The following is a 27,327-nucleotide window of genomic DNA, read 5'->3' as shown; positions in this document are numbered from 1 at the left end:
ATTCCTTCAGAATCCTCTGAGTCTTCAGCTACTGAGTTACTTTCCTTCTTTCCCACTAATGAAAATGGAAAAATAGAGTCAAGATGCAGATTTGCTACTAGGTGGGAAACTCCTGAGTGCTGACGACGCATTGTGTTGGGTCAGGAGGAACCAGGAAACCAGAACAGCTTTGGGTCTCACTTGTAACGCATTGTGTAACATCAGGCTTCCCAATCTTGTTTCCCTGGCTTTGGGGCTTGCCAGGCACATCTTGGAAAAATAAAAAGTCCTTGTCATCAAGAAGGAGGATGCCAAGAAAGAGGTTTCTGCTCTCACCAAAAACCCACCCAAGAAAATCGAAGGGAAACCCTTCAGGAGAAATATTATCATTGCACCAGTGAGTTTTATGTTCTGAGGATCTCCTGGGAGCCAGAGTTTCTTTAGAACTAGCACATGATTTCAGAAGATTTTGTTTCTTTAAAAAAATTCATTTTGGTGGACACATCTCCTCACCTCAGGGTTTAAGAGGTTGGAAGATACAATATTTCCTATATGCCATTTATCCTCACTGGCCTCTCTTTACCTGAGACGCTGCTGCCCCCTGGACTCAGACAAAGGAATATCCACGTATTCCTACTCTCCCTCCCAAACCACTGGACTCCCAGGAGTGAACGTGCTGGACAATAATAACTCAGCAGGCTTGTCTTTGGTCAAAAATAGAGCTGTCCCTAAATAGTGCTCTTACAATTCACCTGTCTGTTCCCATTCACCTTCTTATAGATGAGAAAACTCAAGTTCAGAAACTTGAGCCTCTTTCTTGTGTTTGAGTGACGGGGACAGCAGTCCTGCAGGCATTGTAACTTCCAGTGACGAGCGCCTACAGTCTAAGGTGGAAGATGCAGCTCCTAGCATTGGCTCCTCCAGCCATCAGAGATATGGATTTTGAAAAGAGTAAGTTTGGAGATCTCTTTTGTTCCACCGCAGCAGTTTCACATGGGGTCTAGCACAGGAGAAGGGAACCCCATATCTAGAGCCTGAGTTTGGTGAAAATTCTCCTGGAACTTCTGCATTTTCTCCACAGTGAAGGCTAACCTGCTCAGGCTCACATTGGGTTCTCTCCGGCCCCACGGGTGCCTCTGCCGTCAGAACTCACGTCTCGGGAGCTGAGCTGCCAGGCCCGGGATAGTGCATCTCAACCCTACATGTTCTTCCAGGAGCTCTTGACAGAGAGAGCTCTGTGGCTCATTAGGCAATTATTGGGGGGGAGGGGGTCTTACTTAGCTATCACAGGAGTCATGGGCTGTTTATATTAAACAAGAAGAATAGGAAAGGAAAATAAACCCCTTATTGACCTGATAGAAGTTTCCATTATTTCCTGCTTCTTCACCCTGAAAATTATTAGTTTAACATGGAAGCATAAGTCTTAAATATTAGGATGAGTAATTTACGTCTTGGTATTTTAGAATTTTGTGAGAATCTCTTCTGCTATTAAATATTGTATGAACATCTTCATGGAAATTAAATATTTCCTCTTTCAGCTTTTCTCCCTCCCCCCGCCCCCTCATTCCTTCCTTCCTTCCTTCCTTCAAAGGATACTGTTGGGTTCATTAGAGGTCTAACTTCATCTTGGCCACAGTACGTGGGGTGACAGCGCTGAGCTCTAGGGAAGATAACACAGTTACCATGCACCAAGTAGCTCTATCTCAATCCCCCTGCTGACCAAGAGACCAACCCACGAGGTGGAAAGCACTGAAAAAGAGCAAAGGGAAATCAGAGACTGTAAACTACTAGAGGAAAAACATCTAAGTCCCTCTTTCTTACAAGAATGCTACCAGCAAACTGTCTGATGATGCAATTTAAATTTGCTATGTTTTAGACCTTTCTGAGTATTTCTCACTAGAGCTTAATTTGGTAGGGAAGATAATTGAGCCTTAAAAAATTAAAAGCTTTTAGGCACTCATTTTGCAAATATTTAATAGGTTTTTGTTACTTGATTGTCACAACAGTAATTCCAAATGTTTATTCGTTTCTTAGCAAGTCATCAGCACATCCCCTAGATGAAGGAAAACTGATTGATCTAAATATCTAAGTCATTTGAAGTGGGAAAATAGAGCAAAAAAAAAAAAAAAGAGTCAAATGGGATCTCACACTTTCATAATGCATCTTCCAGTGACCACTGCTGACTTTTAGGGCACATTTTCAGGAGGAGGAGATAGTGAAGAAGGGGTAGTAAAAAAACGATTGCTGTGGTTCAGGCTATACGTTTAAGAAGTTTGGTCATTTAAGGATGAACATAAATAATGGCAGCTTGAAAGGGACAGTGAGGAAAGGGAAGTTGTAAATGGGCTTGGAGAGTTTCTTTCCCAACATCCATCAGTGAAAGACCCTGGAAATTGATCTATTGATCAATATGCTATTTTAATTGTCATTCATTTATTTTTATCATATGCTGGTATAATATTGGATACTGGAGATGCAGCAATGAAAACAACACGCATAACCAGTGCCTTTATGGAGTTTATCACCTGTTATTTATTTAGTACCTACTACTCACCTAATCCAACCTGTACTTATTGTGCAACTATTTTGCATAAGGTCGTGTGCAAAAGTGAGCAAGATACAAAACTATTATCAAGCAGTCTAAGTCAGTAGAAAAGATAAATATTGAATTCAATTCTTAAATGTATACAGTAGCTTTGCTTATGGTGTCTCAAAGAGTCTTCAGAACAATTTTGTGAAAATTTTAGATAAGGATTATTACCTCTTCATTATTATTATTATTTCTTAATTATTGAGGAATAAAAATGAGGCTCAGCAGATTTAAGTGATTTGCCCAAGTATACAACCAAGGAATGGGGAGATGGCTGGGCTGTGGCTTTGACTCCCTGTTTTCTTTAAATTAGGCAGTCTCCCTTCAGCAAGTGTTCAAATACAAAACAAACAGAAGTTTTTTTTAAAAAAGTTTTAAGGCTGTTAAAGGCTGTCTCTTGGTTCACAAAAAAATTCCCATTCTCTGTGAGTAAGATAAGGGTTCATGAAAAAGAAGTCTGGAATTGAAGGTCGAGCAGTTTGCATAGAAGCATACGCTGTTTCTTAGTGTTTATGAAATTTGTAGTTATAGTAGTGTCTATGTGTCTCAGTGGAAAACGTTGAGTTTTGGAGTCAGACAATTTGAATTTAAATCCTGATCTTGAATTCACTAGCTGAAAGATTTCAAACTAGTTATTCACTCTGTGTTCCAATTATTCATTCTCACAGGCCATGGTGAGGATTAAATGACACACTATATATAAAGCATCTAACTATTACTAATCAGTAGTATGTATAACCCTTATTTTGGAAGACAAATTCTTTTTAGAAGGGAACATGAAAAGTTGGGGTGTTTGTGGGCTTCTCTGGTGGCGCAGTGGTTGAGAATCTGCCTGCCAATGCAGGGGACACAGGTTCGGGCCCTGGTCTGGGAGGATCCCACATGCCGCGGAGCAGCTGGGCCCATGAGCCACAACTGCTGAGCCTGCGCGTCTGGAGCCTGTGCTCCGCAACAAGAGAGACCACGATAGTGAGAGGCCCGCGCACCGCGATGAAGAGTGGCCCCCGCTCGCTGGAACTGGAGAAAGCCCTCGCACAGAAACGAAGACCCAATACAGCCAAAAATAAGAAAAAAAAAAAAAAAGTTGGGGGGTTGGGTTTTATTTTTTCTCTGCCTGTCTGTAACAGTCAGGTGCACACAGATTACTTTTTGGTTGAATAACTAGGGACTGGAGCCTAGCAAAGTTTTGACATATGAAACATCACAGTCTACCCCTTATGGACTTGGTGCCCATACACATCTCCTTAAACCATGTTTAATAACCAAATAAAGACAATAACAGAGACACACTTCCATCTACAATGATGTAACTAACTATCCTGTGTACAACTGAAAGTGCTCTAATCTTTCCCCAGAAGAGAATCCAAAGTCCTTGGGTGATGTTCACTCTTCTCCTAGGTATCCTGTAAATTAAGTACAATGGTGCAAAGTTAACTATTATTAATATATCTTATAAGATAAGGGGGTAAGAGAGAAAAAACAAAAATGTTTGCTATTCATACACACATAAACATGTGCATAACAAAATAAAAAGGCATATTATAACTGTTAAAGTCTTAATTTCTGCAATTGGCCACATGGTTTTAGCCACATAGCTAAAGTACCTTCTTCCACAACCCATTCCGTATTCCCTCTACCCTCAGCATGCACCTCAGCTAGTCATGGTTCTTTGCCTGGTGGGGTGACTCAGACCATCATTCCTGCATTCCTGAAGAGTCTGGACCATTAACAGTCCTACCTTCATTGGATTGTTGTAGTTTTCCATTGACTTGAATCACAGGGCATGGTAGCTCCGAGAGACAACCTAAGGGATCTCCTGTATTCCAGATATTCTCCTTTTCACTTCCAATTACAGCCCAATTTCTACTTGGTAATCAAGATCAATCACCCCAATCAGTAGAGTAATATTGTCTTTGCCTGTTGATTCAGAGGCAAAAGGAGCCCCAAGTGGCCAGGTGGCAGTCTGAACTTCTGTTTCAATAGAATCCTTTTTATGTTTCCTAGTAGAAGAATTTCTTCCTTTGGAACTAAGACTTCTAGACCATCATAGCATAAGGACATGGAGATAGAAGGCAAAGATTTTGCTACTGGGTCATTTGCAGTAACAGTGAGTGATACGTCTCCCATTTCCATCCCTTGATTCCTGGACCTGTCAATCCTGGCTATGAGAAAATCAGCACCATAGATTGGATGTTGATTTAGATATTAACCACAGCTTTGCAAGGTATTTCCATCTCACTGGGACTGTCACTGAATCTTCAAAAGGCCAACCCAGTGTTCTTTGAAGTATCTGCTTCAGTATAATGGGAAACATGATGGATTTCACAATCCTGGGCCTAGGGCTGCACTTCGTTTGCTGTGAAGTGAGTTCCTTGACTGACTGGAAGATACACCGTGTGGAATACAGTGACAGTGAATAAGGCATTCTGTACATCCACAGTTTGGGCAGAACTATTGTGTTCAGGAAAAGCAAATCATATCTGGCATAAGTGTCTGTTGCAGTAAAATGTATAAACTTTTGGCAGTGAGGTGAAGTCATTCCTCAAGGAGACAGGCCCTCCTCTTTATTCAAGGGGTTCTGAGTCTTAAAATTGACACAAATCTGGGAATTGATTGAGGAGACATGAATCTCTGTTTTGGTGATGTAAATTAGATTTCTATTCACTTCACCTAGAACCCTCCGCTTATACAGATCAAGTAAGAATTTAATAGACTGCCTATCTATTTCTTTTTTAGGGACACCATGATCAATTAGCCAACATCATAGGCATCAGACAGTCAGATTATTCTTATTACTGCCTTGATTCCACTGTCCATTATGGTAACCATGCCCACTTTGATTTGGTAATTAAGTTGTGGCACTTGAACCCTGCCACCCTGGGGTCTAATTATCCCCATTTCATTTAGGGATCAGAGTTTGGCGGCAGGCAGCAGCTCCCAAGGTAATTTCTGACCTGCAGAGAAGAGCAATCACAGAGCTCTTTAAGGATGCGGGGCTCCCCTCACAAATTTATTTCTCACATCTGGTGAAAGGATGGTCCCAAGGGGGGTGAGTAGTTCTTAAATGATGAATCCATTCTGACATTTCAGTTTCCCTAGGACTTTGGATACCTTCCTCTACAGCATAAAAAGGCAGTCCTGGCGTTTCCACCTCATTTAATATAAGTTACCTTTTGGTCCACGTTTCAGCAAACCAGCAAACAAACTGATAGAGATTTTCTAACCCCTTAGCTGCAACATTAAATAAAGAAACTCTGCTTAGTGGGCCCATATCAATAAATAAGGTCTGATAAAACTATATATTCCTTACACTGGTATCCCACATCCTTAATATCCATCCTGACACATATTACCCAAATATCTGTCTGTATAAATTAGAAAATCATGCTGTTTTTTGGGTGTGTAGTGTACTTCATTGCAGGTCACACTTTGCATCTCATTCTCTGGGACCAGTTGGAAATTGAGTCTCGTTATAGGTCTAGAAGCAAAAATGAATGGTGGGGATAGTTCCTGAGAGGAATCAAGAGTGTCTTTCAAGGCAACTACCTCAGGCGAGCTCATTACGGCTTCTTCAGGCAAAGCAGGTTGAACCTCCTCAAACAGAAGTAAAATGGCCTCTTCTATTGCCAAAGAAGATTCAGCAGAATTTAGGGGTTCAATGCACCCAGGTTCACTGGGATCTTCTGTATGTCCTGATTCTAATTTTCAGGATCCCTTTCCTTCTTAATCAATGACCTCACCTTAACAGAGGACATCCATAAGGTTGAGAATTCAATCTGCATTATAATTCAGCCACTCTCAGGATGAGACTGTGGATTTGGTTTTTAGAAATCTCAGCACTGCAGCTACAGGAGATAAAGGTTTCTTTCAGGGAAGGTGTAGAACCTTTTAAGTCATTTGCCCTTTCCCTACTTTCTCCAGTGCAAGTAGGAGCAACCAGCCAAATCCATTATATTCCTTAGGTTGTCCAAAATGTTATACAATATCAAACACATGGCTACCCAGAACCCTACCTTTTATAGGTATTTGATAGTATCCAATAGTGATATTTTGCCTATCTCTATTGCCACATCATACTGTGGATTATCAGTACCCTCTTTACCACTAGAAATATTCATTAGTGTCTTTGTCTAATCAAACTAGAGAATTTATTCCAGAAAACTCAGAATCAATTTAGAAACCTCGTTCTTAAGATTCTATCCCTCTCAAAACACTTCTACTATAAAAATCTGTATCAGTCAGGGTTCCACAAGAGAAAAAGATCCAGTAGGACACACAGACAGACAGACAGGCCCACACACATATACACAAACACACATACTTCTATATCAAGAGATCTATCATAAGGAATTAGCCTTTGCAATCATGAGGGCTGGCAAGGCAACTCTAAAATTCATAGAATGTCCCATCAGGAAGAGAAGTCCAGAAATTCCTGGGCACAAGCTGAAGCTACAGTCCACAGGCGGAATTTCTTCATCCTCAGGGAAACATCAATTATGCTTTTAAGGGCTTTCAACTGATCAGGGGTGGCCTATTCAGATTATTGAATATCATCGCCTTTACTTAAAATCTACTGGTTGTAGAAGTTAGTACATCTATAATATACCATCATGGCAACACCTTTAGCGTTTGATTGAATGACTGGGGAGTATAGCCTAGCCAAGCTTACATAAAACTGGTCATGGGACTTCCTTGGTGGCAGAGTGATTGGGAATCTGCACTCTCAATGCAGGGGGCCCGGGTTCAATCCCTGGTCAGGGAACTAGATCCCACATGCATTCCTCAACTAAGAGTTAGCATGCTACAACTAAGGAGCCAGCGAGCCACAACTAAGGAGCCCTCGAGCTGCAACCAAGGAGACAGCCTGCTGCAACTAAGGAGCTCGCCTGCCACAACTAAGACCCAACGCAACTAAATAAATTAATTAAAAACAAAAACAAAAACAAAAAACTGGTCATCATACTATCCACCAAAGATGATTTTTAAAAGTAAAATTCTGTTCATGCTCTGCTTCAGTTTTTGTTATCCCTATTTCCAGTGTACTGACGTTAAAAAATATATACTGAGATAGAATTTTTAAGCTGAGTCCACAGTCACTGATTGTTATTGATGTGTTCACATCAGCCATAGGTACCACCTTGTGTGTGTCTTGTTTCACAGACATTAAAGTCCACATGGGATCTGGCTCACCTGAGCACTCGGCATGCCCTGAAAGAGCACAGGGTCACAAAAGGTCAACCAGAAGAGAATGGAGAGGGAACGGATCTTGGACATAAGCACAGTGACCGGTTCATAAGTGTGTATTTCAAAACGTTGGGACATTTGTTCTCACTCTCTCTTACTCCCCTCCCCTGTCTGAGGGTTTCCTATCTTGCTACTCAGGTGTTATCTCTTTACCCACACCCATGAAAGCCAAGAATTGGTCTTGTGTTCTAAGTCCCCAGGGGATAAATCCACTTCTAGCACCTCTTCTTCCTCTCTGCTCCTCACTCCCCAGAGCCTAAAGAATGCTGCATTCTCCTCCTCATTTTTCTCAGGTTCCTGTAGCTGACACACCAGCAGGAATAGAAAGTGCTAGAGGAAGTCAATAAGACACACTAATTCAGTCTCAGCTGAATTGTTTCTAGAGCGGTCTATGTTTAATTCCACACACACATGAATGGCTTAAGCTAGGCTTTGAAGCACATGCCTTATTAAGGACATATATAGAAAACATCTCATAGTAGTAATTTTTGAGCTTTCACTTTTTATCATTTCATTTTTATCATGACCTTTCATCTTCTCAGTAAGAGGCATCTCCATTGCCTTGAGGATAAGTAGATCATTAGAGAGAAAATGAAAAGAAGAAACAGTCAATGTTCAGCTTTCTGACCTCCAAAACAGTCTTTTGAGAATCAGAAGAGATGTCTTGAGTGAGATGGGGTGACGTTTTGGCCATAATCATAGAATTAGAAAGAGAATAGCGAGTCTTCAGGTCAAATTGGCATCTTTGCTCAAGGCCTACAGCAAGAGAGAAAAAATATGTACTTAAAGAGACATGGCTGGACTCAAATAAAAGACAAGCATTTCCCTAATCAAGGAAATGAATAGAAAAGCGAAAGGGTGAGTAGAGCAGAAGGTAAGACTTTGTTGTACTTTGAATGTGAAATAAGCAGTAGTCACAAGGGGTTTTTGTTACTTCCAGGTCAAGAGGACCGGAAGAGCTCCACAGAAGATGATGATGCTTGGATGGACACCTCCACTTAGGAATGTCTGTTCTTGAGAATAGGGTTCCTAGCGAGCTGAAGCCTGAGAAAGGTGGGGACATAGTCACATCTGCACGACCAGGAGCTGTGAAAACTAGGTCATTGATCTGAGCCTGGATCTGCCATGTCCCCAGTGTGACTGCTGGTAATAGAACCTAGCTTCAGATTAGGGCCCAGATGGGCCCCAAAACAAACAGACAAGCAAAATAATTCATTGTAAAGCAAATAAAAAAGGGAAAATAGAACATTTTGCCAAACCAACAGAAGGCAGAGGAAGAGAAAACAGCAATAAAGGAAAAGCATGGTTATCTCAAACCAAAAATAAGGTGACAGAAATAAACCCCACTAGATTCACAGAAGATGTAAATAGATTAGACTTTCATATTAAAAATCACAGTTTGTAAAATTGAATTTGAAATAGGCTGCCTCCATAAAACAAAAAAAAATCTAAAACAATTCCACATAGAAAGATTCAAAATAAAGGCATGAAAAACAAAACAAATTCTTAGTAAAAAAAATACCGGTGTAAGAAAAGTAATACCTGACAAAATAAAACTTAAGACATTATTAGGATAAAAAAAGATACCATATAATTACGAAAAAAAAGCCAATAGGAATCTATGCTGATTATGAATTTGTAGGCACTCAACAACATAACCTTTAAGCTTAATAAAAGTAAAACTTGCAGAATTACTAGGAGAAATGAACAAACACAGTAACATTGGAGATTTTAACAAAACTCTATCAAAAATGGATAAATTAAGATGACAAAAATAAGATGCATATAACACATTTAAACCACAAAATTTATAACATTGATCTATTATATAGTATTGTTTACTCACTGATTAGTAATGTGACTTCTGACATATGCCTGTTTTCCTTGTTCTATTTTTCTTTGTTTCACATTCTACACATCATGTTTTTGGATAAAAAAAAAAAAAACATGTACTGAAATGTTAAAAACTTTCATGAGAATTGTAAACACTGAATTTATTATCATGATATGGTGGAATCTGCAAGGGAGAGGTGATTTTTAAGATCTGAAGGAACAAAAACTTAGGAAAAGCCAAGCTAGAGGAACATTGCCTGGGATGGGAGGTGTGGTGTAAGAGTTCCCAAGGGAACCACAGGATATACTTGGAATCAGCACTAGGAGAGATCCATGCCCGGCTAGTGTCCAGCCCTGAGAGCTAACTCAAGCCACCATCTTGTATTAACGCTGTGTCTCCCAGGTGGTAGAGCTATAATAGTTGCTAGTCTCTCACTATGGATGTTGGAACTTCCATCAATGATCATCAGCACAGCACCCATAGACATCCAATAGTGGAATGCCACTTGTGCTTTGGGACTTTGCTTAACCCTATTTGAATTGCCTGGTGTGCACAATACCCTGTGCCAATATTCTGTGACACCTGTAAGCACAGACACACTACGCTGTGACCTCAACAAACAATGGAATCCTTAATGGCCAGAGGAATTGTGGCTTGAAGGGCACAGCCCAGAACTGGTCACTTGCGCAGTGGAAACTCCTCCATTACAAAGGATGCTGAAGAGAATTTACTACTTTCAGATGCTACTGTTTACTGGTTACAATTTTCCTCCTAAGGCTGAAGTTAAATGGAACAGACAATATGAAGAATTTCTTTTTCAGAGAAAAAATAGCTTTCATTATCAACTCTTTGAAGAGAACACCCTACCTAGAGAGATGTTATCAACTGAAACCTGTCTTTTTTGGGACACACAACCAATGACTACATATTTAATAAAAATTCATCTAAAAGAGAGGGATTTTCACTGGGAGCTAGGAAAAGATATTTTTGTCTCCTCTTTCATCCATTCTCTCTCCATGTTTTCACAGACTCCTTCATCTGTCTCTCCCTCTACTCTGCACAGCCATATGTAACTACTGAGCTCACATACTGAGATGTGAATGAGGCCTTCTCTAGCAGCTTTTGGCACCCCTCTTCATACCCTGTGCCCAGCCATCTACCTTTTAGGGACTGAATGTTTGCATCCCTGCAAAATTTATGTGTTGAAACTCTACCCACGATGTTATGGTATTAGGAGGCAGGGCCTTTGGGAGGTAATTAGGGTTAGATGAGCTCGTGGGGGTGGGGCCCTCCTGAGTGGGATTAGTGCCTTTGTGAGAGTCACTGGAGAGCTTGCTCCCACTGCTGTATTCTCCACCATGTGAGGATAACAGGGAGAAGTCTCAGTCTGCAACCCAGAAGAGGATTGTCACCAGAACCCGACCCCGCTGGCACCCTCATCTCGAACTTCCAACCTCCAGAGCCATGAGAAATGAATATGTGTTGTTTATAGGACACCTAGTTTCTGGGCATGTTGTTAGAGTAGCCTGAGCTGACTAAGACTTGCCCCGGCTTTTTTCCTCTTTTCCTGTTGCCCCCTGTTGCCTTCCCCTCTTCCCAGTTTAAGTAAGGTGTACAACCACCTTCTCTTCCTTCCCTGCCCTTCCCTCCACATTTACTACGTCCTACGCAACACTGCTATGCACTGTGTGTACAGTGGTGAACAAAATAGAGACTGGGCCTGCCCTCATGAGTCTTATAACCTGATGTGGAAGATTGATAGTTAATAATGAACACAGCTGAATATGTAAATGCGAATTCTGAAATGTGTTATAAAAGGAAAGGATTTTAGTCTGTGAAAGAGAGAATAGCATGGCAACAGGTTTGATTTGGGGGCCCAGGGAAGGAATGACCATGGAGCTGATTCTGAAGGATGATGAGCAAAAAAGGAGTTGCCAGGTAAGGAGAAGTGTGCGAGCTTTACAGGCTGAGGTGTTAGCAGAGCACTTTTTCCCCAAGAGGAAGGGAGGAGAATATCTTTTTTTAGTTTATTCACATGGAAGAAAGCTTGGCTTATTTGAAATTATGGGAGTCCCAAATTTTCTACTCAAAACCTTTAGAATGTTTCTGGCATCTAGATTTCATAAAAGAAATCAAAGGTCAGCCAAATTTTCTTGTTTACATATCATTTTTTTGCCTTTATATTGTTTCTATTGAGTACTTCTAGTATCCATATATTGTTCCTTTGCATTTAATATTTTCACTATGTGTTAGAATTGTATCTTTAATTACTGTTTCCTGGGTCAGATCTTCATTTATCTCAGGATATTTTTTCATTGGTTTGATTAATTTGACTTGATATCAACTATTTGCTCCTTTCTTCTTTTAAAAAAAAACACTGATTTTTCACATTTTTACTCTCCATTTGCTGCTATAAAATTACACTATATTCTCTCCAACTGTTTTTAGCTTTGACTCCTTTTCCTCGAAATTCTGGCAGAAATTCCCAAGTGTTTAATGCAGGATTAATTCTCCTCTTTATGGAATAGCTACCATTTTCCCTCCAAGAATTTTTGGCCCCACATAGAGCAATGATCTCAAAACTCCTTTTCATCCTGTCCTTAACCCTATGGTCATGATGGACTAGACAATGAATGGGCATCTGTCCAAGCCAGACTCAATAGAGTTTTCTTTCTCTTGAGAATTTATAACTGGGATTTAGAATGATATTTGGGTTTTAACATCCTATAGATAGTTTCCAACTTTTGGTTCTAGACCCTTCTCAGACCTAACAGGTCACAGAGTCCACAAAAACCCCTGTATCTTACTATTAAATTCTCTTTTTATGTTTATGTTTGTACAATTGTGTTTTTTAACTTGCGGTCAAAATAGTTTGCCTAAGTCCAGGTATCAGGAGGAATTATTTCAGTCTTCTGAATAGCTGCTCACTCTAACCTACATGTAGAGGATTAGGAAATATTTAAAGAATTTAAAATTGATGAAAAACATTTTTCTGCTTGAACAGCAGAAATTTGAATGCCAGTTGCATATAATGAATACTTACACATTGCGGGTTTGAAAAAGAAAGATAACGGATTTAACAGGCATTAGGAGACTTTCCTTCAGCTCCTTATTGCCTTTGATGTTCATGAAGCCTGTTAAATCCCTGTCAGGCAGACAGAGCAAAGCAGGAGGAGGTCTGTTGTTTCCCAAAGCAATGGTCATTTCCACTTGGTCCAGAAGACACGACTTTTTATCAGAAATTCAGGAATAAAATAAATGTTTTCCTTATTGTGTGGAGACATAATCCAAAGACTTTCAGATCAAAGCATACTGAGAGTAGAATAAAATGATATAGAATGGTTAAGGTAAGATCAGCACTTTCTTAGTCCAGTAATTGGTAGCTGTGAAGTGTATCTACTGAAGTTCAAGTAATCATTCAGCTAGAAAGGAATATGAAAAAAAGATAAATCTTGCTTGTGTGGCCAAAAAACAAATCAGAGATGTCTTTAGGGAACTGGGAGCCTTGAGACTCATCATTAGTTGTGTACGGAAGGCAAAGTCTTGAAACAGAAGTAAAGCACAGCATAAAAAAAAAAAACTAGAACACAGAATAATCCCCATTTTGTGAGTTCGTGTGTTTACACAGACCAAAAGAAGCAGCAAAAGAGTTTATTTTTATTTAACAATTTATTAGTAATATTAAATAATAATAAAGCTACCACTCATTAAAATTTGTGTGACACAAGTTATAGTTCTTAAAGGACAAACAATATTCAAAGGCCTATGTCAGAAAAGAAGACTGAAAATTAATGAGCTAAGATTTCAACTTAAGAAAAAGCAAAAACAACAACAACAACAAAATAAAACTAATTAAACTAAAATAAAGCATTATAAACCTAAAAAAAATAGGAGGTAAGTAATAAAACACAGGAATTCTTAAAAAGAAAATAAATGTACTGTAGACAACACCTTATAATCATCTAACAACCACTAAGCCTCTAACAGGATATATGAAGAATAAAGGGCATATGTAGAGTAGATAATAAAATGAAATAGAGATAACTATGGAGAAATGTGCACCAACATATTGGAAAATTTAGTGAAATTGAGGAAAATTCCGAGGAATGTGAATAATTCCAGAAAATAGAAAATTTCAGCTGTCTTACTCTCATCCTACTTACATTTAAAGACAAATTATACTAAATATCCAAAGAATAGATCATTCTAAATTTAAGAAAATTCTTTCAGAGACTGGAAAGAGAGGGTACCTTGAAATGTATGTCCTGAAGCTAATAAAATCTTGATACCAAAATCAGTGTAGGACAATAAGATAAGTGGAAATTATAATTAATCAGTCATTGACATGGCTTTGATTTCTGCAAAATTCCCCTCAAAATCAATAAGAAAATTCATTCAGCACTGTAAAACAAAACACAATACATATCAATACATCATGACAAAGTTGGACTTATTACTCATATTTTAAATTATTATGTCATATAACTCTCCATATTAGGACATTGACAACCAAAAATATAACAACTTTATAATTGTAATAGATTAAGAAAAATTTTGATAAAATTTTACCATTCATGACAAAATCAGACAAAAAGAAAAAGAAAACCTCTTCACAAAAACATCACTAGAGTAGATCACTGTGGGTTTTTTTATGATAGAGTCATATGACAGAATAACTTACAACACTGAAAACAAATGAAGTTGAGAATTACACGCTTATACTTGAATAAATGTCAAACGTATGTTATAGAAAAAATTAAATCATAGAATATCATAGTATGATTCCACTTATATAACTGCTAAAAATGTGCAAAATTACACACAGTTTAGGTTTATACTATACATAGGTGGTGGAACTCTAAACATAATAAAGGAAATTGTTAGCACAAATTTAGGAGAAGATATTTCTGGAGTGGGGGGAGGAGGGGAGTATAATTAGGGAGGGGAACACAGGGATTTAAAACTACTATTAATGTTCTATTTCTTAAGCTGGTAACTATTATAAGTTTTCTTAAAACACTACATACACATAATCTGTACTTTTTTGTAACGTAGATTTCACACTAAAATATTTTAAGATAAAATTAAATATGTTGAAAGATTCCATTTACAAAAGCAACAGAAGTATGAAATACATAATAGGAAATGTGCAAGTTTAGAATAAAAAATCTGTTGCATAGCATGTCTTGACTTGAATAGAAATATGTCTTTAAAAAAATAAGATCCAGAGGGCAGACAGCAGAAGCAAGAAGAACTACAATCCTGCAGCCTGTGGAACAAAAACCACATTCACAGACAGATACACAAGATGAAAAGGCAGAGGGCTATGTACCAGATGAAGGAACAAGATAAAAACCCAGAAAAACAACTAAATGAAGTGGAGATAGGCAACCTTCCAGACAAAGAATTCAGAATACTGATAGTGAAGATGATCCAGGACCTTGGAAAAAGAATGGAGGCAAAGATCAAGAAGATGCAAGAAAGGTTTAACAAAGACTTAGAAGAATTAAAGAACAAACAGAGATGAACAATACAATAACTGAAATGAAAACTACACGAGAAGGAATCAATAGCAGAATAACTGAGGCAGAAGAACGGATAAGTGACCTGGAAGACAGAATGGTGGAATTCACTGCTGTGGAACAGAATAAAGAAAAAAGAATGAAAAGAAATGAAGACAGCCTAAGAGACCTCTGGGACAACATTAAACGCAACAACATTCAAATTATAGGGGTCCCAGAAGGAGAAGAGAGAGAGAAAGGACCCGAGAAAATCTTTGAAGAGATTATAGTCAAAAACTTCCCTAACAGGGGAAAGGAAATAGCCACCCAAGTCCAGGAAGCACAGCAAGTCCCATACAGGATAAACCCAAGGAGAAACACGCCGAGACACATAGTAATCAAATTGGCAAGAATTAAAGACAAAGAAAAATTATTGAAAGCAGCAAGGGAAAAATGACAAATAACATATAAGGGAACTCCCATAAGGTTAACAGCTGATTTCTCAGCAGAAACTCTACAAGCCAGTAGGGAGTGGCATGATATACTTAAAGTGATGAAAGGGAAGAACCTACAACCAAGATTACCTGGCAAGGATCTCATTCAGATTCAATGGAGAAATCAAAAGCTTTACAGACAAGCAAAAGCTAGGAGAATTCAGCACCACCAAACCAGCTCTACAACAAATGCTAAAGAAACTTCTCTAAGTGGGAAACACAAGAGAAGAAAAGGACCTACAAAAACAAACCCAAAACAGTAAAGAAAATGGTTATAGGAACATACATATCGATAATTACCTTAAACGTGAATGGATTAAATGCTCCAACCAAAAGACACAGGCTTGCTGAATGGATACAAAAACAAGACACATATATATGCTGTCTACAAGAAACCCACTTCAGACCTAGGGACACATACCGACTGAAAGTGAGGGGATGGAAAAAGATATTCCATGCAAATGGAAATCAAAAGAAAGCTGGAGTAGCAATACTCATATCAGATAAAATAGACTTTAAAATAAAGAATGTTACAAGAGACAAGGAAGGACACTACATAATGATCAAGGGATCAATCCAAGAAGAAGATATAACAATTATAAATATATATGCACCCAACAAAGGAGCACCTCAATACATAAGGCAACTGCTAACAGCTATAAAACAGGAAATCGACAGTAGCACAATCATAGTGGGGGACTTTAACACCTCACTTACACCTAGACCAGATACATTTAATTGATACTTATAGGACATTCCATCCAACAACAGCAGATTACACTTTTTTCTCAAGTGAACATGGAACATTCTCCAGGATAGATCATATCTTGGGTCACAAATCAAGCCTCAGTAAATTTAAGAAAATTGAAATCATATCAAGCATCTTTTCTGACCACAACGCTATGAGACTAGAAATGTATTACAGGGAAAAAAACATAAAAAACACAAATACATGGAGGCTAAACAATACGTTACTAAATAACCAAGAGATCACTGAAGAAATCAAAGAGGAAATCAAAAAATACCTAGAGACAAATGACAATGAAAACACGACGATCCAAAACCTATGGGATGCAGCAAAAGCAGTTATAAGAGGGAAGTTTATAGCTATACAAGCCTACCTCAAGGAACAAGAAAAATCTCAAATAAACAATCTAACCTTACACCTAAAGGAAGTAGAGAAAGAAGAACAAACAAAACCCAAAGTTAGTAGAAGGAAAGAAATCATAAAAATCAGAGCAGAAATAAATGAAATAGAAACTAAGAAAAAAATAGCAAAGATCAATAAAAAGAAAAGCTGGTTCTTTGAGAAGATAAACAACATTGATAAACAATTAGCCAGACGCATCAAGAAAAAGAGGGAAAGGACTCAAATCAATAAAATTAGAAATGAAAAAGAAGTTTCAACAGACACCGCAGAAATACAAAGCATCCTAAGAGACTACTACAAGCAACTCTATGCCAATAAAATGGACAACCTGGAAGAAATGGACAAATTCTTAGAAAGGTATAATCTTACAAGACTGAACCAGGAAAAAACAGAAAATGTGAATGGACCAATCACAAGTAATGAAATTGAAACTGTGATTAAAAATCTTCCAACAAACAATAGTCCAGGACCAGATGGCTTCAGAGGTGAATTCTATCAAACATTTAGAGAAGAGCTAACACCCATCCTTTTCAAACTCTTCCAAAACTTTGCAGAGGAAGGAACACTCCCAAACTCATTCTATGAGGCCACCATCACCCTGATGCCAAAACCAGAAAAAGATACTAGAAAAAAGAAAATTACAGACCAATATCACTGATGAATATAGATGCAAAAATCCTCAACAAAATACCAGCAAACAGAATCCAACAACATATTCAAAGGATCATACACCATGATCAAGTGGGATTTATCCCAGGGATGCAAGGATTCTTCAATATACACAAATCAATCCATGGGATCCACCATATTAAGAAATTGAAGAATAAAAACCATACGATCATCTAAATAGATGGAGAAAAAGCTTTTGACAAATTCAACACCCATTTACGATAAAAAACTCTCCAGAAAGTGGGCATAGAGGGAAGCTACGTCAACATAATAAAGGCCATATATGACAAACCCACAGCAAACATCATTCTCAATGGTGAACAACTGAAAGCATTTCCTCTAAGATCAGGAACGAGACAAGGATGTCCACTCTCACCACTATTATTCAACATAGTTTTGGAAGTCTTAGCCACGGCAGTCAGAGAAGAAAAAGAAATAAAAGGAATACAAATTGGAAAAGAAGAAGTAAAACTGTCACTGTTTGCAGATGACATGATACTATACATAGAGAATCCTAAAGATGCCACCAGAAAACTCATAGAGCTAATCAATGAATTTGGTGAAGTTGCAGGATACAAAATTAATGCACAGAAATCTCTTGCATTCCTATACACTAATGATGAAAAATCTGAAAGAGAAGTTAAGGAAACAATCCCATTCACAATTGCAACAAAATGAATAAAATACCTAGGAATAAACCTACCTAGGGAGACAAAAGACCTGTATGAAGAAAACTATAAGACACTGATGAAAGAAATTAAAGATGATACCAACAGATGGAGACATATACCATATTCTTGGACTGGAAGAATCAATATTGTGAAAATGACTATACTACCCAAAGAAATCTACAGATCAATGCAATCCCTATCAAATTACCAATGGCATTTTTTACGGAACTAGAAGAAAAAAATCTTACAATTTGTATGGAGACACAAAAGACCCTAGCCAAAGCAGTCTTGAGGGAAAAAAACGGAGATGGAGGAATCAGACTCCCTGACTTCATACTATACTACAAAGCTACAGTAATCAAGACAGTATGGTACTGGCACAAAAATAGAAATATAGATCAATGGAACAAGATAGAAAGCCCAGAGATAAACCCACGCACCTATTGTCAACTAATCTATGACAAAGGAGGCAAGTATATACAATGGAGAAAAGACAGCCTCTTCAATAAGTGGTGCTGGGAAAACTGGACAGCTACATGTAAAAGAATGAAATTAGAACACTCCCTAACACCATACACAAAAATAAACTCAAAATTGATTAGAGACCTAAATGTAAGACTGGACACTATAAAAGTCTTAGAGGAAAACATAGGAAGAACACTCTTTGACATAAATCACAGCAAGATCTTTTTTGACCCACCTCCTAGAGGAACGGAAATAAAAACAAAAATAAACAAATGGGACGTAGTGAAACTTCAAAGCTTTTGTACAGCAAAGGAAACCATAAACAAGACGAAAAGAGAACCCTCAGAATGGGAGAAAATATTTGCAAATGAATCAACGGACAAAGGATTAATCTCCAAAATATATAAACAGCTCATGCAGCTCAATATTCAAAAAACAAACAATCCAATCCAAAAATGGGCAGAAGACCTAAATAGACATTTCTCCAAAGAAGACATACAGATGGCCAAGAAGTACATGAAAAGCTGCTCAACATCACTAATTATTAGAGAAATGCAAATCAAAACTACAATGAGGTATCACCTCACACCAGTTAGAATGGGCATCATCAGAAAATCTAGAAACAATAAATGCTGGAGAGGGCGTGGAGAAAAGGGAACCCTCTTGCACTGTTGGTGGGAATGTAAATTGATACAGCCACTATGGAGAACAGTATGGAGGTTCCTTAAAAAACTAAAAATAGAATTACAATATGATCCAGCAATCCCACTACTGGGCATATACCCAGAGAAAGCCATAATTCAAAAAGATGCATGCACCCCAATGTTCATTGCTGCACTATTTACAATAGCCAGGTCATGGAAGCAACCTAAATGCCCATCAACAGATGAATGGCTAAAGAAGATGTGGTACATATATACAATGGAATATTACTCAGCCATAAAAAGGAACGAAATTGGGTCATTTGTTGAGACGTGGATGGATCTAGAGACTGTCATACAGAGTGAAGTAAGTCAGAAAGAGAAAAACAAATATTGTATATTAACGCATGTATGTGGAACCTAGAAAAATGGTACAGATGAACTGGTTTGCAGGGCAGAAATTGAGACACAGATGTAGAGAAGAAACATATGGACACCAATGGGGGAAAGCTGTGGGGGGGGTGGGGATGGTGGTGTGATGAATTGGGCAATTGGGATTGACATGTATACACTGATGTGTATAAAATTGATGACTAATAAGAACCTGCTGTATAAAAAAATAAGTAAAATAAAATTCAAAAATTAAAAAAAACCAAACAAAAAATATGAACCAATATTATAAAGATGTTAAAGATATAGTTTAAAGACCAAATTTGTTAGCATTTTCTAACTAAATATATAGTGTCTGTATATCTTCCAGATTAATACAAATAGAAAAAGGATCAATCTTTTTGTTTTTTTTAATGTATTTATTTATTTGGCTGCATTTGGTCTTCATTGCTGCACGCGGGCTTTTTCTAGTTGCGGCAAGCTGGGGCTAATCTTCATTGCGGTGCACAGGCCTCTCATTGAGGTAGCTTCTCGCTGCATAGCAGTGGATCTAGGTGCGTGGGCTTCAGTAGTTGTGGCATGCAGGCTCAGTAGTTGTGGCTTGCAGGCTTTAGAGCGCAGGCTCAGTATTTGTAGCACATGGTCTTAGTTGCTCTGCGATGTGTGGGATCTTCCCGGACCAGGGCTCGAATCCATGTCCCCTCCATTGGCAGGTGGATTCTTAACCACTGCGCCACCAGGGAAGTCTGAAAAAGGATCAGTCTTAAGTTCTTTCATTATTTCCATGAAATGCCTCCTTTCATTTTCTAATCTTTCCTTGAAAAATGAAACTTCAGTAATTGGATATCATTTTATTGCCCACCTGCAGCAAATGCATACAGAAAGTGGTGATCTTCACAGTGCTGCCCTATGGGTCCATCCAAGGCAGCATGTTCTGCGTAACCAATGCATTTAAGGACCGTGAAGAGGAACTCACCCCCATCTTCTCTACTCTAATTTCCCAAATAATGTCTATGAATGTAGAGTCTTCACAACCTGATTTCTTAATTAAGAAACTGACATGTTTGGAAAGGATTTTAAATGACAGCATTTGTTAAGCTGTTTGTGTAGTGAACTCTCTGGGTGTGCTGTTACACAAGAACTGTCTTAATTAAGGTTAATTGGTGCATAATTAGGGCCGCTGCTGACTTAAAAGATTCCACTAGTGATAAAGTGATGAGAACCCTTAATGTCTAGACAGAAGGAGAAAGCAATCACAATAAGCCAAATTTCAAGACACACTCTGTCTCCACCGTAGGGGCCACACCCTTGGTTTGACCTGTTTAGAAGAGCACATCTTAATCCACATGTTTGGGAACCCCTTGTGAGCTTTGGATAGAGCAAGTCTGATTCCAGCCTCATGTTAGTTAGAAAAAACAAAGAAAAATAAATGTATTGGTGCTGCTTATTCTGAACTACATTAATATTTAGCTCAGGTAATAATCAATCAACTCCACTCTCTCTGGGTCCTTATCTTTTCCCTTGTATAAAGGGGGCAATGGGGTGGGTAGGAAGATGGAAACAGAGAATAGAGGCAAAATTATTCTCAGTATTGGAGAATGAACCAGAAAGAATGCAAACACGAAAAGAACTCAAAGGTAGGTTATAAAATTATTTTCCCTGGTATCTTTTTAAAACAAGATGAAAGCATCTAGCAATGGCTGGCTTTATTAAGAACGTATTTGGTAAACAACATAGATAGTAAATGAAAATGAGATAGCAACATGAAAAAGAAAAATCTCCTTTCTCCCCTCACTTGACTTTCAATCTTGCACTGCAAAAAGAAATCAGTCTACATTTTCTACTTCACGCAAAACAATTTAGTGAAAGAAAATTATTGGTATATTTTAAAGATTCAGGAGCTCAAAGCAAGAAACTATTATGGACACGGCAAAGAGACTTAAACTGCCGTGCCCAAAAAAAAAAAAAAAAGGAAAGAAGTTATTTGGAAGCTAGAGATTGACTAGAACTTCCGTAAGGAAGGACCTGTTTTTCCTTGTTTTCGTTTGTGGCTTGTTTTTAAATTTCCAATCCATCATGCACCAGTATTTTAGTAAAATACAATATAAATGAGATACTAAATAAATTAAAAAAGACACAAAGCTCAGGTCCAAATATATTAACATCAGATTCAACAGACATAAAATTATTCAGTATTTTATATTACAGTTGTTATATAAGCTGATAAGTATTTCTTTTCAATTTCTGTGCTAATCCCTGCGCAGAGCCCTGAGAAGTAGCTGGGATCACGGCCCCAGGGTTCCGTGCACCAGACACCCGCGTGGCTGCCCCGCCCATCGGGGGGTGGGGGTGGGGGTGGGGGTGGGGAGTGGGGAGTGGGGGTGGGTCCAGCTCTGCCGCTGGAGCATGCGCAGTCCACTCCCGCGTTCTGGCCTGTGGAGGTCTTTCCCCTCACGGCCTTTGAAGCAGAGCCCTTCCTGTGACCCTGCCCGGCCTTTGGCCGAGGCTCCCTCTCACTGTGACTCTGAAGGGCTAGGGAGTCGCAGGGGAGGTAAGAGTCCGTGAGCATTGGGGTTTACGTGACGGGTGGTGTGAACCAGACTCCTTACGAGGAGCCTGGGAGGAGGGGCCTACAACACCCCCGGTACCCAGGTGGTTCTCATCCCAGGACCCGCCTTCCGCACCTGTAGAACTGCTGAGAGCCGGTGAGCTTGGGCTTCATCTGGGAAGAGTGGTCGGGGCTGCAGCGCCTGGGCTTGACTCCGCCATGCTCTGCGCCTGCCCTGATGCTCAGCTCGCTCCAGCCCATCCTCTCCCTGTCCATCCGTCAGGACCACACACCGGAACACACCCAGTGGGGTCCAACTGCGCCCTCTTTGAAAAAAAAAGGAATGCTGCTCTATGAACCCCGCTTAGAATACAGCCGGACCAGGTAAGCCAACTTAACATCAGTCTGCACTTTCTCCAGTTGGTTGTTGCTTAATAATTGTTTTATAATATATCTTCCCTCTTCATTATGGAGATTTGAAATGTCCATAAATTCGTAAAACGTTCTTTCAGGTCAGATCCACTTACCCCTCTGACATATTTAGGTATTCTTCCAAGAATACTTTATTGCTTCAGAGATACGATTTATTGCTCCCTAAAAAAATAATAGGTGCTAATAGGTACATTGCTTGCGTTTGTGTTGTTTGAATACGTTGGACTTGGGGCAGATGAACCTTTGATAAATTCTGTTCTTTTCCCCCCCAAACAATAATGCTGTGTTTAGCTGAAGTAGCCAGCTCGGGACTAGTTTCCCGTAGCTGGTTGGGCCTTGCCTGGTTGTGTGTTCCCCTGGAAATTGAACCTCGCTCTGGGACACTTAGTGGAAAGTCTTTGCTTAGGGTAACAGTGGTCACTGAATATAAGAAAACTCCCTCCCACTGCAGAGTGGGCTAAGATGCCGTCTAATTAATCAGAGCGAGGAGCTTCACAGGCTACCTGTGGGGCTGGCAGGTGAGTCACTGTACTTTCTGGTGGTGCATCCTAATTTGTGAGACATTGGATCACAGACACATGCTCTGAAGGCCAAGGATTTAATTTACCATCTGAAAAAGGTGGGCTATTACAAGCCTCTTTTCAAAAGCATTTTTATTACTCAGAACGTTAGCATATACAGACTTCTGCTTAGCCCACATCAAAGTTAATTCTGTATACCATCATTCTGTGAGAATCAGCAATTTACAAGTTTTCAGGATATTGAGAAGCAATGAAATACATCAATGTCTGATGCTCTGCTGAACATGACTAAATCTCCTTAATGGCTTTGAAGGCAGTCAGGATTTTCGCATTCCTCTGTGTAATCATTAAAAACAACACTTCTTACAATGCTGGGCAGCAAACATAAAAGAATGGATGCACAGACTGATTTTCTTTTATTCTGTGACATACTCTAGCTATTTACTGAGCAAAACTCTGATAATTTTGTCCATTGTTAACCATTAAAACTACAGTTGTAGAGTTAGGGGCAAGAGTGGTTATTCAAGCTTTTCTATTATTATTGATCCATGTGTAAGACTTTTTGGTCAAAGCATTTATCCGGAGGGGACATTTTTTTTAAGCCATTTTATTGTTAAAGTTTTCCAAACGAAGCTTTCAGAAAAACCTTCCTAATTTTTTTTTCTCCTCTTCTAATTATAAGGGAGCATCCAACCTCATGGCTCTTGATACAATACCAAGAATTAATCAGAGCAGAACTGGTCTACTCACCAGGTGGTTTATATATGCAAATTAGGGACTTCTAATTTATGTGACCCAGGGAATTGCCATAAAGCAACTTAGGTTCTTGGTCATTTAAGAAATATATTTTCCTAACTGACATTACGATAAATAGAAGATGTCCTTTTAAAGCTTGGAGAGGAAACTATTACTTCGAACCATATGAAATTGCTGTTATTGTGGGTCAAGAATTGTCAAGTATTGGCAATTTCATGTGGTCCACCCTAACAGATGATGTGGCATGTGTTTTTAGACTGTTTTTAAGGTTTGAGTCTGAAATGATTCTAAAAAGAGCAACTTGGATACTTTTGGTAGATGGCCTGAGATTTGCCATAGAGTCTTGCTTAATATTTTGAAATTAAAATGGATTTGCTTATAAAAAAGAAGAAACCAAAAACAGATTTAGCTGTCACATCTTATTAGTATCGAGAAGGACATCCAGGGATAGTGAGTGAAGTGGTTTAATGAGCTCTAGGTGTGGCCATTGAAAGCAATGTGATTCCTTTTCTTGGCATTCAAAATGACATTTGAGAGAGATACATTAAAGTGGATGACCATCTGAGGAACTTTTTAGTGTTGATTTCAAGATATAAAAATATCTGTTTATAATTCTTTGTATTGATTTGAAGATATACAAAGTTTGTTTAAATCTTTGTGTTGTTTTTTTATGCACTAAAGTGGACAGTTGTGCTGAGCTTTTCAGGTTATTGTTGATTTCAAGATACAAAGAACCAGTTCTTTGGGCAGTTAATATTGCTCAAGTACCCTCCCAGTTTGAAAGGAGACTGACCTTTCTGTAGCCACATAAATGGGGGTTCTATGGAAGTACCAAACTCCAAATGATTTTATTCAATATAACTTGTCATTGAATTTGAATGTTTAGAAAGTAACTTCCACTCAGAAATCTTGCCATTGTCAACAGTAATTTGGATTTTTAAACACCTATATTCTGTATTGGAATGATATGCTGTATTTGTGAGCGCAAAGTAGCCATGTGAATTTTTGGACAATGGTAAAACAAATGTGTCTCTGATTTTACATCTCTAAAGCTATTCAAATTTGGTAATATTCATTTTCAAAGTATATGTATTTATATACTTTCTGAGTAATAAAACATTTCATTCCAAGCTAATAAGCAAACTCTTAAGAATTACACATATATTGCTTTGTGCGTATAAAGTACTGCTTACTGAAGTCCAACTTTATTGTCACATTTTAGTCTTAAATGCATTAATATCAAATCAGCATCTTTCAAATTTTTTCATACCTATCTTTCATTAAACAAAATTTATTTGTTCCATACCACCAGTGTACTGGATACTGAGCAAAATGTTTTTGTATATCTTTATAACATTGCCACAACCCTATAAGTATCTGTAATCCCCATTGTCTATCCTCAGATATACACCTAGTGACTGGAGCCAAGTCTTTTCTCTTTCATAGTATAAGAATTGCCCTGAAATGCGTACTGCAGGAATAACTAGATGTTTTGAAAATTTCTACACTAGTATGTCTCAGATTTTGATAAAAGTCACCTGGGAATCTTGCTAAAATGCTGATTCTAATTCAGTTTCTTGGGATGGAAGTAGAGGTTCTGCATTTCTAACAAGCTCGCAGGTGATGCTGCTGATACATGGATCCCATCTGGAATGTCAAAGGTCTACACAATTAAATGCATGGTCAGGTAGAGAGTTAATGAGTGCTCTTTGAAATGAGACAACCGCTTTGAGGAGAAGAGGTGTCAGGAATCAACCATATCCTATAGAGCTGCCAACAAACAGTATTCTAGGTGTACAGGCTCCTGGAACTCACAAAATTAAATAGGAGTTGGGAGATGTGGGAAACGTGCCCAAAGGTATTTTAGTTTGGCGAGCCTATGCAAAGCAGGAGCAAAGGAATAAGCGATGGTCAGAAATAGAACAGTCAGGGATGAAATAAGGAAGAGGCAAGTGGAAGCTATGGGGAACCACCTTCACACCCTGTTATGAGTGGCCTCTGGTAAATGAGTTCTTAAAAATAAAAGATTCTGCACCTGAGAATACACCTTAATTGGAGCACTCATCACACAGGACTATTAAGACTAGTCTGATTCTTTGTCTCCTGGAGGGCAGAGGCTATGATTTGCTCACCTGACAATGAATGAGAGCAGGAAGATGCTGAGATCAGGCACTCTCTAACTCTGGTTATCCATCAACCAGACTTTGGTTAGTAGGGATTAGTTCATTTGTCATGTAGTAACTTAATATTCAAAACGTTATACTGGGAGCAGCAGCTTCACCTGGGAACTTGTTAGTAAAGCTAATTCTTGGTCCCCATCCCAGACCTACTGTATCAGAATCTGCAGATTAGCAAGATCCCCAAGTGATTCCTATGTACTTTAAAGTCTGAGATGCACTGATATAGCAAAAAGCAGGAGTCTAGGAGAAAGGTTGGATTGGCTGCTAGATTTTGATGATAACACTGAGGAATGTGGGAAAGAAAACTGACTTTTACTTATGGGTTTACCAAAGAGAGGAAGCTTAGAGGACACAAGGGTGCTGGCTTCACTAAACCAGAGCTGCAAATCTAAAGCTACTGCTCGGAGCAGAAAAGAGCTCTTTGGATAACACTATTAACTTGGACACATCAAGCAATGCACAGAGTATTGCCTCTCAGGGCCAGAATGCCTACGCAGTTACTTGCCTGGCAGCATCAATGACTACCTATTATCAGATCCAGAAATGAGGATTTGTAGCTCAGTCCAACAGCAGTCACCTCTGTCACTTCGATAACCTTGCATCCCAGCCCAGGGAAGGTACATATAGGGAGTTAACATTGTTTAAGGAAAACAAAACAAAACAAAACACAGTGATCTTTCTCCTTCTTCAGAGTGCTTTCACTCCTTTGTAGAAAGCTACCTCTTTAAGGACATAACACGCATTACTTTAAACTGTAGTGTCAAGATCAAAAGCAGCTGAGGAAGAAAGATGCCAGCTGCTTACAGCTCCTTGCCTTTTCCTCTATTATGATACTAGGCACGTTGCTGAGATTGGCTTACAGGCAGTATAAATAGCATCTCCTTTGTTACACACCATACCAAACCACATTTATTTAGCTCAGGATTCTGGACTTATTTGGGCAATTCTTCTGGCCTTAGTTGGCATGTGTTTGTGGTCAACTGCTGGCTTGGCAGGGGGCTGGCTGTTCAAGGTGACCTCTGTAGGCCACTTTGTTTATGCCTCGTGTGGTCTCTCATCCTCCAGCAGGCTAGCCCGGGCTTGTTCATATGTCAGTAGTAGGGTTCCAAGAGCGCAAGCAAGGTATGTGAAGTCCCTGAGTCCCAGACTGGAACCAGCACATAGTCACTTATAGTGCATTCCATTGGCCAAAGTCACATGGCCAGCCCAGACCCAAGGGTTAGGGAATAGACACAAAATGCTTTGGCATACTACTGCCACTG

Source organism: Balaenoptera physalus (genome assembly GCF_965194825.1).
Source record: "Balaenoptera physalus genome assembly, chromosome: 16".
Lineage (NCBI taxonomy): Eukaryota > Metazoa > Chordata > Mammalia > Artiodactyla > Balaenopteridae > Balaenoptera > Balaenoptera physalus.
Note: the sequence above shows the minus strand (reverse complement) of the source record.